This window comes from Scyliorhinus torazame, chromosome 4 (assembly GCF_047496885.1).
Source record: "Scyliorhinus torazame isolate Kashiwa2021f chromosome 4, sScyTor2.1, whole genome shotgun sequence".
NCBI lineage: Eukaryota > Metazoa > Chordata > Chondrichthyes > Carcharhiniformes > Scyliorhinidae > Scyliorhinus > Scyliorhinus torazame.
In genome coordinates this window covers 329,114,904-329,130,439 of record NC_092710.1, presented here as the reverse complement: position 1 = coordinate 329,130,439, position 15,536 = coordinate 329,114,904, and positions in this window count along the sequence as shown.

Here is a 15,536-nt window from a genome sequence, read left to right as displayed (position 1 = left end):
GAAATATTGCGGATAATTCTGGTTCCACACTACCAGAAGGATTTGGAGAGGGTACAGAAGAGGTTTGCCAGGTCTGGACGGAATTAGCTATGAGAAGAGGTTGGATAAACTCGGATTGTTTTCACTGGAATGACGGAGATTGAGGGTCGACCTGATATAAGTCTACAAGATTATCAGGGGCATGGGCAGAGTGGACAGTCAGAAGCTTTTTCCCAGGGTGCAAAAGCCATTTACTAGGGGACATAGGTTTAAGGTGCGAGGGACAAGGTTTAGAGGAGATGTACGTGGCAAGTTTTTTACACAGAGGGTAGTGGGTGCCTGGAACTTGCTGCCGGAGGAGGTGGTGGAAGAAGGTACAATAGTGACGTTTAAGGGGCATCTTGACAAATACATGAATAGAATGGCAATAGAGGGATACAGACCCACAAAGTGTAGAAGGTTTTCATAGATCATAGATCATAGAATTTACAGTGCAGAAGGAGGCCATTCCGCCCATCGAGTCTTCACCGGCTCTTGGAAAGAGCACCCTACCCAAGGTCAACACCTCCACCCCATCCCCATAACCCAGTAACCCCACCCAACACTATGGGAAATTTTGGACACTAGTTTTAGTTTAGACGGGCATCATGGTCGGCGCAGGCTTGGCGGGCCGAAGGGCCTGTTCCTGTGTTGTACTGTTCTTTGTTCCTTGGCATTGCGGAAGGTGCTGGAATTTCAGAAATTGCTTGATGACGACTAGCAAAGACGATGATAGGGGACAGAGATAGAGTGTTGGAGTAAGTAGAGGCTTTTTGAGTTGCGGATCCTCTGTCAATCCATGCCCAAAGTCAATTCTGTACTACTGAGATTTACCCACCTGCTACCTCCTTATTCCCCGGTCACAGGAGACTTCGCCACATTCTCGGGTTTTCCATGCTTTCGTCCCCTCTACTATTTAGTGCAAAAATTTACACTTCCTCCAGACCCATCTCTTATTCCTTTACTTGTCCCATAATCACACTACTTTGCATTGCACCCTCATCCCCTTTTGCCATTCAATCTCTCCCACTATCCCCCACACTGCAGACCTCGCCTTCCGTTCTTGCCCCCATCGTCACTTCAGTGGTTAGCACTGTTGCTTCACAGCCCCAGGGACCTGGGTTCGATTCCCGGCTTGGGTCACTGTCTGTGTGGAGTCTGCACGTTCTCCCTGTGTCTGCGTGGGTTTCCTCCGGGTGCTCCGGTTTCCTCCCACAAGTCCCGAAAGATGTGTCTGTTTGGTGAATTGGACATTCTGAATTCTCCCTCAGTGAATCCAAACAGGTGCCGGAATGTGGCGACTAGGGGATTTTCTCAGTAACTTCATTGCGGTGTTGATGTAAACCTACTTGTAAGACTAATAAATATTATAATTACTACTTTGATTTAAAAACACTTACCTTACAGGAGCAGTCCTCAGAATTTCGGCGGGAGCAGAGTGCAGGGGTCTGTCGGGAGGTGAGTTTTTGATTTTAAAACACTTACCTGGTCCCGATTCTGTTCTTGTTATTTTTTTAAATATAAGGCGGGAACCGGGAAGTTCGACCCGCGGACTTCTGGGTAGGTCCCCCCCCCCCCCCCCCCCCACAACAATAAATTCTGGTGGAGAGGAAACCCGAGACACTACACGTGTAGTGTCTCCCACCCGCCTTCCTCCTCTAACCTAATAATAAGACCCATTGGTGTGAGGTAAGTGCCATATTATATTATTATTATTTAAAATTTTTTGAAAAATTTATTAACCAGAACTTGGTTGGAAGTTAGAGGGATGGCAGGGAAGGGAGTGCAATGTTTCTCCTGCAGGATGTTTGAGGTGAGGGATGCCGTTAGTGTCCCTGCTGATTTTACCTGCAGGAAGTGCAGCCATCTCCAGCTCCTCCAAGACCGAGTTAGGGAACTGGAGCTGGAGTTGGATGAACTTCGGATCATTCGGGAGGCAGAGGGGGTCATAGATAGCAGCTTCAGGGAATTAGTTACACCAAAGATTGGAGATAGATGGGTAACTGTAAGAGGGACTGGGAAGAAGCAGTCAGTGCAGGGATCCCCTACGGTCGTTTCTCTGAGTAACAAGTATACTGCTTTGGATACTTGTGGGGGGGGACTTACCAGGGGTAAGCCATGGGATACGGGCCTCTGGCACGGAGTCTGTCCCTGTTGCTCAGAAGGGAAGGGGGGAGAGGAACAGAGCATTAGTAATTGGGGACTCGATAGTCAGGGGCACAGATAGGAGATTTTGTGGGAGCGAGAGAGACTCACGTTTGGTATGTTGCCTCCCAGGTGCAAGGGTACGTGATGTCTCGGCTCGTGTTTTCCGGGTCCTTAGGGGGAGGGGGAGCAGCCCCAAGTCGTGGTCCACATTGGCACTAACGACATAGGTAGGAAATGGGACAAGAATGTCAGGCAGGCTTTCAGGGAGCTAGGATGGAAGCTCAGAACGAGAACAAACAGAGTTGTTATCTCTGGGTTGTTGCCCGTGCCACGTGATAATGAGATGAAGAATAGGGAGAGAGAGCAATTAAACATGTGGCTACAGGGATGGTGCAGGCGGGAGGGATTCAGATTTCTGGATAACTGGGGCACTTTCTGGGGAAGGTGGGACCTCTACAGACAGGATGGTCTACATCTGAACCTGAGGGGCACAAATATCCTGGGGGGGAGATTTCTTAGTGCTCTTTGGGGGGGGTTTAAACTAATACAGCAGGGGCATGGGAACCTGGATTGTAGTTTTAGGGTACGAGAGAATGAGAGTATAGAGGTCAGGAGCACAGATTTGACTTCGCAGGAGGGGGCCAGTGTTCAGGTAGGTGGTTTGAAGTGTGTCTACTTCAATGCCAGGAGTATACGAAATAAGGTAGGGGAACTGGCAGCGTGGGTTGGTACCTGGGACTTTGATGTTGTGGCCATTTCGGAGACATGGATAGAGCAGGGATAGGAATGTTGTTGCAGGTTCCGGGGTTTAGGTGTTTTAGTAAGCTCAGAGAAGAAGGCAAAAGAGGGGGAGGTGTGGCGCTGCTAGTCAAGAACATATTACGGTGGCGGAGAGGATGCTAGATGGGGACTCTTCTTCCGAGGTAGTATGGGCTGAGGTTAGAAACAGGAAAGGAGAGGTCACCCTGTTGGGAGCATTCTATAGGCCTCCTAATAGTTCTAGGGATGTAGAGGAAAGGATGGCGAAGATGATTCTGGTTAAGAGCGAAAGTAACAGGATAGTTATTATGGGAGACTTTAACTTTCCAAATATTGACTGGAAAAGATATGGTTCGAGTACATTAGATGGGTCGTTTTTTGTACAATGTGTGCAGGAGGGTTTCCTGACACACATATTTGTTGACAGGCCCACAAGAGGCGAGGCCACATTGGATTTGGTTTTGGGTAATGAACCAGGCCAGGCGTTAGATTTGGAGGTAGGTGAGCACTTTGGGGACAGTGACCACAATTCGATGACGTTTACGTTAGTGATGGAAAGGGATAAGTATACCCCGCAGGGCAAGAGTCATAGCTGGGGAAGGGCAATTATGATGCCATTAGACATGACTTGGGAGGGGTAGGTTGGAGAAGTAGGCTGCAAGTGTTGGGCACACTGGATATGTGGAGCTTGTTCAAGGAACAGCTACTGCGTGTTCTTGATAAGTACGTACCGGTCAGGCAGGAAGGAAGGCGTCGAGCGAGGGAACCGTGGTTTACCAAAGAAGTGGAATCTCTTGTTAAGAGGAAGAAGGAGGCCTATGTGAAGATGAGGTGTGGAGTTTCAGTTGGGGCGCTTGATAGTTACAAGGTAGCGAGGAAGGATCTAAAGAGAGAGCTAAGACGAGCAAGGAGGGGACATGAGAAGTATTTGGCAGGTAGGATCGAGGAAAACCCAAAAGCTTTCTATAGGCATGTCAGGAATAAAAGAATGACTAGGGTAAGAGTAGCGCCAGTCAAGGACAGGGATGGGAAGTTGTGTGTGGAGTCTGAAGAGATAGGCGAGATACTAAATGAATATTTTTCGTCAGTATTCACTCAGGAAAAAGAGAATGTTGTGGAGGAGAATGCTGAGACCCAGGCTATTAGAATAGATGGCATTGAGGTACGTAGGGAAGAGGTGTTGGCAATTCTGGACAGGCTGAAAATAGTTAAGTCCCCGGGGCCTGATGGGATTTATCCTAGGATTCTCTGGGAAGCCAGGGAAGAGATTGCTGAGCCTTTGGTTTTGATTTTTCTGTCATCATTGGCTACAGGAATAGTGCCAGAGGACTGGAGGATAGCAAATGTGGTCCCTTTGTTCAAGAAAGGGAGTAGAGACAACCCCGGCAACTATAGACCGGTGAGCCTCACGTCTGTTGTGGGTAAGGTCTTGGAGGGGATTATAAGAGACAAGATTTATAATCATCTAGATTGGAATAATATGATTAGGGATAGTCAGCATGGCTTTGTGAAGGGTAGGTCATGTCTCACAAACCTTATCGAGTTCTTTGAGAAGGTGACTGAATAGGTAGACGAGGGTAGAGCAGTTGATGTGGTGTATATGGATTTCAGTAAAGCGTTTGAAAAGGTTCCCCACGGTAGGCTATTGCAGAAAATACGGAGGCTGGGGATTGAAGGTGATTTAGAGATGTGGATCAGAAATTGGCTAGCTGAAAGAAGACAGAGGGTGGTGGTTGATGGGAAATGTTCAGAATGGAGTTCAGTTACAAGTGGCGTACCACAAGGATCTGTTCTGGGACCGTTGCTGTTTGTCATTTTTATAAATGACCTAGAGGAGGGCGCAGAAGGGTGGGTGAGTAAATTTGCAGACGACACTAAAGTCGGTGGTGTTGTCGACAGTGTGGAAGGATGTTGCAGGTTACAGAGGGACATAGATAAGCTGCAGAGCTGGGCTGAGAGGTGGCAAATGGAGTTTAATGTAGAGAAGTGTGAGGTGATTCAATTTGGAAGGAATAACAGGAATGCGGAATATTTGGCTAATGGTAAAATTCTTGGAAGTGTGGATGAGCAGAGGGATCTAGGTGTCCATGTACATAGATCCCTGAAAGTTGCCACCCAGGTTGATAGGGTTGTGAAGAAGGCCTATGGTGTGTTGGCCTTTATTGGTAGAAGGATTGAGTTCCGGAGTAATGAGGTCATGTTGCAGCTGTACAAAACTCTGGTACGGCCGCATTTGGAGTATTGCGTACAGTTCTGGTCACCTCATTATAGGAAGGACGTGGAAGCTTTGGAACGGGTGCAGAGTAGATTTACCAGGATGTTGCCTGGTATGGAGGGAAAATCTTATGAGGAAAGGCTGATGGACTTGAGGTTGTTTTCGTTAGAGAGAAGAAGGTTAAGAGGAGACTTAATAGAGGCATACAAAATGATCAGAGGGTTAGATAGGGTGGACAGTGAGAGCCTTCTCCCGCGGATGGAAATGGCTAGCACGAGGGGACATAGCCTTAAACTGAGGGGTAATAGATACAGGACAGAGGTCAGAGGTAGGTTCTTTACGTAAAGAGTGGTGAGGCCGTGGAATGCCCTACCTGCAACAGTAGTGAACTCGCCAACATTGAGGGCATTTAAAAGTTTATTGGGTAAGCATATGGATGATAATGGCATAGTGTAGGTTAGATGGCTTTTGTTTTTTGACTTCCCATGTCGGTGCAACATCGTGGGCCGAAGGGCCTGTACTGCACTGCATCGTTCTATGTTCTATGTAAAACCTTCAACACCATCCACCGCTGGTGAAAGGTGGGAAAGGAGGGCCTCCTGCAGGCTTCAGGACTCTGACATCAATGGTGGAATGAAGGGAGTGAGAGGCGAGTGTGGAAGTCTCCAGAATAATGCAGTGATCTCGAACGTTTGATGGGGTGGAGGAGGTTACAGAGAAGTCTGAGGCAACAGAGGTGTTTGAACATACAGCAATTCAGGAATTGGACAGATATCTGACAAATGCAATCCACTGTAGTTAAGCATAAAGGAGCAGGCTTTTGTCAGAAAGTACAGAGAAGAGTCATGTAAACAGACAGTGACATTCTCAATGGAGAAGGAGAGCCATCTAGGGACATAGTTGTTTAATAGCAGTTGCAGGTGGAAAAAGGCATTAAAAGTGACCGTTGGAATCTGAAACTTTACACCTTACAGACATAAAAAGAGATGTATGTGAGATGTTAGTTAGACCACAGTTCGAGTGTCCTGACATCCATCTCAGCAAGGATGTGGAAAAGGCATAATCTAGATCCACTGGGATTCTGCAAATTTGACAGGACAAAAAACGGTGAGGAGGGATTTGAACAAAAAAAAGTCGGGGCTGCATTCACTGCAGCTGAGAGGGATTAGGAAGGATCTAGCAGACGTGTTCAAAATCGGTGGCACGGTAGCACAGTGGTTAGCACTGTTGCTTCACAGCGCCAGTGTCCCAGGTTCGATTCCTGATTTGGGTCACTGCCTGTGCGGAGTCTGCACGTTCTCCCCCTGTCTGCGAGGGTTTCCTCCGGCTGCGCCGGTTTCCTCACGAAAGACGTGCTTGTTAGGTGGATCGGACATTCTGAATTCTCCCTCAGTGTACCCGAACAGGTGCCGGAATGTGTAGCTTCATTGCATTTTTTACACAGAGGGTGGTGAGTGCCTGGAACGTATTACCAAGAGAGGTTGTGGAAGCAGATACATTAACAGTGGTCAAAAGACATCTTGACAAATACATGGATAGGATGGGTATAGAGGGATATGGCAAGACAGTGCTGAAGGTTTTGGCCAAGTACAGGCTTGGAGAGCCGAAGTGCCTGTTCCTGCACTCTATTTTTCTTTGTTCTTGTTTGTTCTTTGTTCAGTTTATGTAAGCCTACTTGTGACAATAATAATTATTATTATTACAAAGGAGTGAATTGTTAACAAGAGGTCACAGAGGACCTTAAATGTAAAAGGCAATATTAGAAGTATGGTGTCAGAATATGGACAACACTGCCACAGGTGGTGATCGAAGGTAAGGCATGCAGGGCGTTTAAGAGTTACGCCCCTGTGTATTGCCATGGGATGTTTTACTATGTAGAACGCAAGTGTTGCTCAACTTAAATCCCTCCCTACACCTCTCTGACTGTCTGACTCACTTTCCTTCTATAAAACGCCCCTTAAACTCTGCCCCCTAAACAAATCTTTAAGTGGTTTGATCTAATTGTTCCAATTCTCGCTTGGTGCCAAACGTTTCTTGGTAGCTCACCTGTGAACCAACATTGACGACATGAACGGCACTGGAGATGTGCAAGCTGCGGTTTTTGCATTTCAGCAGATGAAGTAATGGACACTGCCTTGGCGCAGTGACTGGGAAGGATTGTCAGTCTCTTAGCCCAGGGTCGGGGCCCCTCACTCGGACGCTCTTCCCCTCTCCCTGACTCAGCACTGTGGGAGTTGGCATCATTGCTGTTTTGTGGGATTCTCGTACTTGGGGAGGGTACAATTATCACCTTCCCGTTTATTAGTTGTGTACAAATGAGCTGGCGCACTACCGTGCAGGCAGGATTTCAAAAGTACTTCACTGGCCGTGAATTGTTTTGTGATGTCCTAAGGTCATAAAAGATTCTGTATAAATACACATTCCTTCCCCAGAAGCACTTTCTAGTTGGGTGTTTCTGTGGCATTTAATGCTCATTTGCTGAAGCGAATTTAATCCAGATACGGCAGACAAGGCCCCAGGGTTCAGCAATGAGGGCAAAACAAAACATGGTTAATGTCGCCCTCTCTCTTCAACAATGAGGCACTGCACCTCACTGCTGCCCTGAGCAGTTTTATCTTCTATCTCTATATGGTCCAGTCTTTGTGGTCAGTGGTAAAGAAAGAATGCTCATCGCCAACCTCAAAGAATGCCTCGCTGAGAGATCACAAGATCACAGAATTGGTACAGCACAGAAGGGGGCCATTGTCCCATTGTGTTTATAGCAGCATACATGCAGACACCAGTTTAATCCAGCGATCACCCTGGTGAGGACTCCAACTCTCTTAGGCCATTGCGCTTAAGCGAGAATGCGATGAGGCTGTTAGATCGTGGGAGAGGCCAAAATTGAGAGCTGCGCCGGGCGCCGATTGGTTTGCGATCAAACCGGCCGCTCCCGATGGCAAAATCAGGCTGCTGCTGTCGCACAGCGAGAAACTAATACTCGCCACTTGAGGCCAATCTCTATCCAATTATCGGGAGCGACGCTCTACCTAACGGCCTCCTGCGATCTAACCCTCTCCCCAGCAAGTGGCCATGCAGGTGGCGATTAGTACTCCATCCAAACGTGAAGCTGACGGAAGGGTTGCTGTGAGATCCGAGGAGGTGAGTAGCCATCGTCACTCACAGGCAATGAGCCCGAGGGCAATGGGGTTGCTACCCCGGTGCTCGGAGGGGGATGTGGGAGCTCCCGGGGGGCCAGTGTTGGTCAGGGCAGCGTGATGGCGGTGGTGGGGGGGCTGTGGAGTCGGGGTGGGTGGGAGGTGGGGGGGGCTGGGGTAAAGAAATGGAAGTCTCAGCGCCGGTGCGTCCGCTATGCCCCCCCGGATTGTGTGTTGCTGTTCTCGGGGCAACCCCAGCCCCTGCCTGTCTGCTGCACCCAAGCTCCCACTGACTGCGGAGGCCTCTGGCCGTGGGGCTCAAGGCTATTGCTAATTGGGAATTGGCAATCGTAGTTAAGTGAGGACTTCACACATCCCAAAAGGATCCCCGTGGGTAGCTGTACCATGTAGCATGTGCTGGTTATTGCCCAGCATCACGACACAGCCCCACCCCACACACTGAGGACCCAGCCCACTATCAGGCCAGGGAGGGACCCAAAGGGGAAGGCCTGCGATGGCCCAGGGTGGACAGGTGTCGCTGGTGTTTCGAACAGATGATGGACACCATATGCCACAGGAAGCTCCGCCTGGACAAGGAGACTGTCCGGCATCTTTGCCATGTCCTCGCGGACTTGGCACCAGAGCAGGTGGATACCCGCTCCCATTGGCCGTCAAGGTCACCGCAGATCTGAACTTCTGCACCTCAGGATCATTCCGGGGCCCGAGCGGGGACTTGTGCGGCACCTCACAAGCTACAGCCCACAAATGCAAGGTCACGGATGTCCTGTTTGCCCGGGCAGCGAGCTATGTTCACTTTGACCTGGACCAAGCCCAACAGGATGCCCGGGTAGCCTGATTTCCCGCCTTCGCCAGGGTGCCCCGGGTCCAGGGGGTAGTGGGTGGCTCGCGGGTCGCCTTGCACTCACCGGGCCATCTGGAGTGCCCTATATTAACAGGAAGGAGTTCCACTCCCTGAACATCCAGTTTGTGTGCAGATCATGCACGTGTGTGCACGCTTCCCAGGGAGTGTGCACGACAGCTACATACTGGGGCAGTCAGACATCCCCGGCCTCTTCGAGGAGAACCCCGGCTGGTTCTTGGGGGATAAGGGATACCCGCTGAGGACCTGGCTAATGATGCCGGAGACTGAAGCAGGGACCCGGTACAACGAGGCCCATGTGGCCACTTGGACTGTCATTGAGCGGTACATCGGACTCCTCAAGATGCGGTTCTGATGCCTCGACCCCTCTGGTGGTGCCCTGCAGTACACCCCCACACCCCACACCCCCCAGGGTGTCACCTGCTTTGTGGTGGTCTGCGGTGCCCTCCATAATCTCACACAGCAGCAGGGCGACATGCTGGAGGTGAAGGGGGAGGACATGTGGCCACCTCATGGGAGGCACCGGACCAGGAGGGGCTGGAGGCCGGGACCGGGGAGGACGAGCCCGGACCAGCCGGAGGGTGAAGGACAGGGTGGCAGCGGCGAGGGTCCGGCACGTCCGGAGGGCCAGGGAGGCCCTCATCCTCGCCCCCTTCACATAAGACATGTCCTCATCCGTCATTCCCCTCCTCCCCCACCCCCTTCCCCCTCACCCACTCCCTCACCCATCTCTCAGCCTTCCCCCTCCATGTCCCTAACCCCCCCCTCCTCCCCCCTCTCTTCCCCCTCCCATTCCCTCATTCCTCTCCCCCCCCCCCATCCCCCTCCACACTCGGTTCCACCCTCCCAGGGTCTGTGTAACATCACTCCAGGGTGCTGGGACTGTGTCGGCACTGTCAGGGGGTCACTGTCGAGGGCAGTGGGGTGGTGTTAACCCGCTGAGAGCTGGGCGCTGGTGCTCCTCTATCTCTGCCACAGTCTGACTCCTGCCTGTCCGCCTATGCTCACTTTCAGCCATCGCCTACACGTGGTGGACTGGGGTGGGGGGTGGGTGCACGGGCTTGGGCGCTGGGACTGGGGATTGATGCTCACCCACATTGCGGAACAAAGGGCCAGAGGCACCATGTTTCTCAAATGCAGTTTTAGTGCGATACATATGCGTCCCCGACTGCCCAAATCTCCCGATAGTGCTGCCCAGCTTCCCCGCTCCTCCCAACACCCTGCCCATTGCAGCCTCCCCCCTTGCCTCTATACCCCCTCCCCCCAGTGCCCTCTCACTGATCCTCGACCTACTTAGCCTTCCGTGCTCTACCGCTGTGTCTACGTGTGCCCCCAGGATGCACATCAGAGGAGGGGGCAGCCTGCTGCTTACCACATCCTGTGGCCTTCGATGCCCCTGATGGGCATCCTCTGGGGGCCCTGGGGCAACGAAGGCCCTGGCCCACTTGCTGTCGGCACATGCACTGCTGTGCCACCTTGTTCCGGGTGCTGACTCCAAGATGTGCCATTTTCAGTGGGATGGGGCTCGGGGGAGCTGGTGGCCGCTGTCGTCATTCCGTAGGGTCGCTCCGGGTTGGCACCCAGTGCCCCCTCCTCCTGACCGGTGCCCATAGGGCCATGGGGCTCTCCTCGGGATGGAGGGGCAGCTGGATCGAGTCCCAGCTGCCCCTGCGTCAACTGGCTCTGCCTTGCCTTGTTTGGCAACAGTCAGGCAATAGCAAGACGCCTCAGTCGCCTTATCTGAAGAGGACCCCGACTTGGCCTTTGATGAAGAGCCTACTCACTGGCTCTGTAGCCTGGCCATATTGTGGGAAAGTGCATATCTAACTCCTGGCGTAGGAGGCAACTCCAGTCCCAGGCCTTGTGTAAAAGAAAAAAATGCCTGAATGTTTATTATCTAAAGATGGAATGATAGGCGAACATGCAGTGGGCAGGGACCTGGGCCAGGCCAAGAATCTACCAGATGTCGTTGTGTAACCAAACAAAGAAAGCTGATACGCTATAAAAAGAGAAGAAACAACACATAATTTAATGTATAATGCGTTTCACTCCAACACATAGGCAATGAAGTACTTTCTGAAGGATAGTCACAGTTGTAACGTGGGAAATGCAGCAGCATTTTGCATCGGGCAATGTCCCGCAAGCCGCAATGTGATAAATGATCGGATAATTTGTTTTCAGTGCTGTGGGCCGAGGGCATTGTTAAGGTTCTGATACACCATCAATGAACACACGACGAGTGGTGAACGTAACTGAGGCTTTAATGCACTAAACAGAGAGCCTCCTGGCCTCTGACCCCGAACTGAATCAGAGGCAGAGACCAGCCACCTTTATACATGAGCCCAAGGGGAGGAGCCACAGGCGGAGCCAGCAGGGACAAGCCCAGGCATGTAACAATACAACAGTACAAAACAATACAATACAGTGGTTTATCACATTGACCCCCTGTTAAAAAAGAGTCCAGCGGGGGTGAAGTGGGCTTAAAGATCAAGTCTGTCGGGGCCCTTGACCTTCCGCCGTGATCACCTCAGTCCCGGCTGTGGTGCGGGTACCGGTGTCGAGACCTGCGCGTCCGGGAGTGTGTTGTCCTCTTCTTCACCCAGTTGTTGAGTCAGTGGAGGGGGGGAGCGATGTATGGGCGAGGGTGCTGGTGATGGTCGCTGGTGGGCCTGCGGGTGCCAGTTCTTGAGGTAGGTGGGTAGAGGTGTGGGGAGACGGTGTAGGGTCGGGGTGGTGGTGATGGTCGCTGGGGAACCAGCAGTTGCCAATTCCCGAAGGGAGACTGTGTCCTGTCGACCGTCCTGGTGTGCCATGTAGGCATATTGTGGATTGGCATGGAGGAGCAGGACATTCTTGACGAGGGGATCTGATTTATGGCTCCTCGCATGCTTCCGGAGGAGGACGGGCCCTGGGACTATCAGCCAGGACGGGAGCGAGACCCCGGAGGTGGACTTCCTGGGGAAGGCAAACATACGCTCGTGAGGAGTCTCATTGGTGGCAGTGCACAGGAGCGACTGGATGGAGTGGAGCGCATCGGGGAGGACCTCCTGCCAGCGGGATACTGGGGGACGTCCAGACCGTAGGGACAAGAGGACGGCCTTCCAGACCGTCGCGTTCTCCCTCTCCACCTGTCCGTTGCCCCGGGGGTTGTAGCTGGTCGTCCTGCTGGAGGCGATGCCCTTGCTGAGCAGGAACTGATGCAACTCGTCGCTCATGAAGGAGGAACCCCGATCACTATGGATGTAGGTGGGGAACGCGAACAAGGTGTGCAGGGCCTTGATGGCGGTGGCAGAGGTCATGTCAGGGCACGGGATGGCAAAGGGGAATCTTGAGTACTCGTCAACAATGTTGAGGATGTACACGTTGAGGCACGATCAGTTGGACAAAGACGATAGTTGCTGGCAAGTGCCCCAGCAGCCCATAATTCACCCATACCCACCATCACAGCTTCCAAAGTCAGATGGGCCTTCCTGAAAGTGAACCCTCGGAAGGCGATGGGCCCGGACGGGATCCCTGGTCATGCACTCAGAGCCTGCGCGGACCAACTGGCAGAGGTATTCACGAACATCTTTAACCTGTCCCTACTCCACTCCGAGGTCCCCACCTGCTTCGAGAAGACCACCATCATACCGGGACCAAAGAAGAACCAGGCAACGTGCCTCAATGACTACCGACCGGTGGCCCTGACTTCAGTCGTAATGAAGTGCTTCGAGAGGTTGATCATGAAGCGCATCACCTCCATATTCCCAGAACGCCTTGATCCACTGCAATTCGCAGACCGCTGCAACCGGTCCACATCAGACAGCATTTCCCTGGCCCGACACTCATCCCTAGAGCATCTCGAAAACAAGGACTCCTACATTAGACTCCTATTTATTGACTACAGCTCCGCCTTCAACCCCATAATCCCAGCCAAGCTCATATCAAAGCTCCAAAACCTAGGAGTAGGCTCCCCACTCTGCAACTGGATCCTCGATTTTCTGACCAACAGACCACAATCAGTAAGAATGAACAATAACACCTCCTCCACAATAGTCCTCAACACCGGCGCCCCGCAAGGCTGCATACTTAGCCCCCTACTCTACTCCCTGTACACACATGACTGCGTGGCAAAACTTGGTTCCAACTCCATCTACAAGTTTGCTGACAATAGTGGGCCGGATCTCGAATAACGATGAGTCCGAATACAGGAGGGAGATAAAGAACCTAGTGGAGTGGTGTAGCGACAACAATCTCTCCCTCAATGCCAGCAAAACTAAAGAGCTGGTAATTGACTTCAGGATTGACTCAAGGGCAGCACGGTAGCATTGTGGATAGCACAATTGCTTCACAGCTCCAGGGTCCCAGGTTCGATTCCGGCTTGGGTCACTGTCCGTGCGGAGTCTGCACATCCTCCCCGTGTCTGCGTGGGTTTCCTCCGGGTGCTCCGGTTTCCTCCCACAGTCCAAAGATGTGCAGGTTAGGTGGATTGGCCATACTAAATTGCACTTAATGTCCAAAATTGCCCTTAGTGTTGGGTAGGGTTACTGGGTTATGGGGGTAAGATGGAGGTGTTGACCTTGGGTAGGGTGCTCTTTCCAAGAGCCGGTGCAGACTGGATGGGCCGAATGGCCTCCTTCTGCACTGTAAATTCTATGATATAAATTCTATGAAGCAAAGTACTGTACACACCCCTGTCAGCATCAACGGGGCCGAGGTGGAGATGGTTAGCAGTTTCAAATTCCTAGGGGTGCACATCTCCAAAAATCTGTCCTGGTCCACCCACATCGACGCTACCACCAAGCAAGCACAACAGCGCCTATACTTCCTCAGGAAACTAAGGAAATTCGGCATGTCCACATTAACCCTTACCAACTTTTACAGATGCACCATAGAAAGCACTGTCACCAGACTCCTAAATGACCCTCTTATGGACTGATTTCATTAACACTGCACCCTGTATGCTTCATCCGATGCCAGTGCTTATGTAGTTCCATTGTATATGTTGTGTTGCCCTATTACGTATTTTCTTTTATTCCCTTTTCTTCTCATGTACTTAATGATCTGTTGAGCTGCTCGCAGAAAAATACTTTTCACTGTACCTCGGTACACGTGACAATAAACAAATCCAATCCAATACAATCCAAAGCAATCCAACTGAGGCTTTATTGCTATCAGATGTGTGGCCTCCCACAGCAGCTGGCAAAATGGCTGCTGGCTGGAGGACACGCATATTTATACCCCGCCTCCTGGGCGGAGCCAGCAGGCAGGGATTACCGGTGAACCTGTAGTACAGGTCCTACCGTACATCACCTAATACAGGTGCAACAGTAGTTTACCACATTCACCCCCTGTTAAAAATTGAGTCCGGAGGGGGTGGTGGATAACTATATACAACAATGAGTTAATATTTACAAGATTTGAGCGAACAAATGTCCTTTGATGTCCGGTGGACTGGTCAGAGGTTTAGCCGGTCCGGGGCCTTGATATTCCTCTTGGAGCGACGCAGTGGTGTCGGCGATGTTGGTGCTGATCTGGTCGATGGTGACTCCGGGAGCGTGCCAAAATCCTCTTCATCGTTGGGCGTGGGCAGGAGGGGGACGGATGGTCCTGGGGGGGCTGCTGTTGAGGTGATTGTCCTTAATTCCTCGACGGAGTAGGGCAGATTTCGTGCCTTAAGTGGTACAACCATGTGACTCCTGGGTGACAAAGGCTGTCGTGCAGGGCCCGGAGTCGGTCTACCTGTGCACTGGCACATGTATCTCGTGATAGAGCATCTGGGGGTTGCACTGGAAGTCCAGGCCGAGGATTAGTGCAGCGCAGAGGTTAGGGAGGACGTAGGAGCGGAAGCCGATGAATTCTACGCCCTGGACTGTGATCGTGAACGGACAGTACCCCCAGATCGCTACGCAATGGGATCCGGAGGCCAGGGAGATTTTTTGGTTGGCGGGGTGTATCGTAAGGGAGCAGCGCCTTACCATATCCGGGTGTATGAAGCTTTCGGTGCTACCAGAGTCCAGCAGGTTACATGTCCATCGACTTTCACGCTGGTGGATGCGTTGGTCAGGTTATGCGGACGAGACTGGTCAATTGACATGGAGGCGAGTCTTGGCTGGTCGTCGGATCATGGGGCGGTTGGTGAGCCCGGGTCCTGGAACGCTGGTGGTGCCCATGTGCTGAGGGGTAGACAAAATGGCGGCGCCCGAAGACCTTGAGGGATACAAAATGGCGGCGCCCTTTGAACGCACGTTGCGGGGGTGGAACAAGATGACGGCGCACATGGAACACACGTGTTGTGCGGAGGGGAAGATGGCGGCGCCCACTGGCCGCACATGGTCTGAGGGGGGATGGCGGCGCCAATGTCCGTGACCGAGGGGGGTGGGGGCGATAGCAGCAACTG